The sequence below is a fragment of the Montipora capricornis genome, chromosome 6 (assembly GCF_036669925.1).
Source record: "Montipora capricornis isolate CH-2021 chromosome 6, ASM3666992v2, whole genome shotgun sequence".
Taxonomy (NCBI): Eukaryota; Metazoa; Cnidaria; class Anthozoa; order Scleractinia; family Acroporidae; genus Montipora; species Montipora capricornis.
Window position 1 is genome coordinate 48,236,492 of NC_090888.1, and position 2,500 is coordinate 48,238,991.

The following is a 2,500-nucleotide window of genomic DNA, read 5'->3' on the forward strand; positions in this document are numbered from 1 at the left end:
TGAGATAAGTTTTGCCGCCTTTTTCGCGTTCCCTTAAAGCCTTGATCACTTCAGTATGTGACTTCTCTTTGGGGAACAAATCAGTCGGCATTATTTTCTTTTGCTCTAGAGTTGTTTTTCTAGGAAAACAAAAATCCCGAATTGGCAGGCTGTCTTCGTCAATGTTCTGTCTTTAAACACCAGGGAATAACAACAGATGCATGCAGCGCAAGAAATCCCATGGCATGAATATATGACAGGGATGGACCACTGGATCAAAAGCTTGACAATTGCTCTCACATTGTGAAGCACGCAATGGAGATAATGAGCTCAAATTTGGAACAAGGAAGATAACGGTGGACTACCGGTTAAGCTTTGCAATACTGAACAAATATGACAACAGCTAGAGTGGATGCAAGACCGTCCTGAGTAAGAAACCTTAAACATCAAAGTGAAAGCGAGAGACTTCTTCCTGGTGTAGGTAACAGTAAGGTTTGTGTGCTGCTTTTTATAGTCAGGGTTACTAAAGAAAGCGACAAAAGGAAGGACCTTCTTCGCAAGTTTTGTTTAGTATTGTAAAAGAAATCACTAAACCAATCAGAACAAACTGCACACGAATCGTGGAACTGGCTACTTTAATTTTTCAGGGTAATCAGACGCTTTTGCGATTTCAAACTTTAAATCTTTAAATTCTTTTAAGTCCCAATTCGTAACAACAGTAAACCTATGATTCATTCATCTGTGCTTGATTGAGCCATAACTCCTCAGTTATCCCTAAAGTTAGACCATTTCCACGATATTTTTAAAACGTAAAAGCTTAACATGATAATAGGAAATGAAGATATAGGAAGACGGTCTCGTTGACAATAGCTGAATGTTTACTTTTTCCTGCACGGTGTTTGGTAAATAAAAAAATAAGCAGTTTTTTACCAAAACAGACTTAGTGGGGATTCTCAGGTTAATTATATTCATCACAGACTTTTAAATATTTATTAATTACACCGAATGTCCTAATTAAGACACAACAGCCCCAGTCCTTTGATTTCAGGTAACGCGGGTGGTTTCGTGCCGCTGTTTCAAGTCGGCTCTTTTGACTGTAGCATACTGATTTTGATCACTCGAGTTCGAGAATAATATGCGAAAACTGCATTTGAAATTATTTTCATTTCAAGTGGTCTTACAAATAAGTTTCAGTTAAAAATTTTGAATCTTAAGAAAAAGAGGTAATGGAAATGAGATTTTGAAATTTTAGTGTCATTTCTTAGCCTGCAATCCGATCGACATTATTTTGAAATTTCGGTCCCGATGGTGTGGCAGTATATTTGCACCTAAAGCCGGTTTATGGACTAGCTTATTTTTCAGAGGCAAAGCAAAGCAAAGCATCTGGACTAATAATAGGAATACCTTAGACTTGGCTAGTTTGTTTTGAGAAGTGTTGCTACAACGGCGGATTATGTGAGCCTGCCTTTTGGCAGAGTGATATTATGTAACGCTGGAAAAATGGGGATTATTTTCCCGCAGGTACACGCACTGTGGTAGCAAACAGCTCTCTTCGTTCATTGTTGCTTCGTGAATTGATGATAATGTCTTACACACTTTGTAGACGAACACGAGGAGTTATTTCGGGACTTCTTGCTTTGAATCAGTCAAGTAATATTTTTCCTCAGTTTTTTAAATTTTAACTCCAACAACTTGATACAATCACTGGCACTTACTTAACAACACCAAAATATGTCACTCGAAAAACACACGCCATTTTTTTACAAAAGCAGTTTGGGGCATGACAGAAATGTATCTTTCCACTCTTAATTTTTCATAAACAGAATTAATATAGTCCGCAAATTGAAACTTTGTATTTTCCTCAAGCGCATTACTGCATAGAAGGTACTTCCCGATAAGGATTAAGTGGTTGAGGGTTGAAGAAGACGAGCAATCGTTCAGCACATCATATACAATTTCTTTTTCTTTCCTTTTTTTTTTTATGCCAATTGATAAATTCAAGTCAGTACCATCATATCTGGCGATCACTCAAATAATCGAAAGGCTCTTATTGAGCGAGTTATATCATCGGGAATGAGAAAAGAACCCTGTCAAATACCTTTAAAATAGAGATAAACTCGGGAATTAGAAAGTTAATTCCAGTCTCCCTTTTTAAGCTTTTCTAGTACTCCACTTCGAATTGAGACAGTTTTATTACGTAATATTTTCATGCACTCTTGCCTGTTCTCTGGATTTAAGAACCCCGGCTGTTTTATTCCCTCCGAGTCTCCCAATTAATGGTTCAAGACATTGTGTCACAGACGTTTGACAACATCGGGAGGGGGGATTTCTTGGTTCATTTAGGGTATAAATGTATTGATAAAAAAGCGTTGTTTGTGGGTTAAAAAAAAACTGTCTTAATATAACGAAGAAACAATTTTTCATTTCTTTCATGATGTAGCAATGTGCGTCATTCAGTTTGTATAGCGCACTTTCTATAGTTCGAATAAAATATCACATACCTAAAACCCCACCTGGCAAG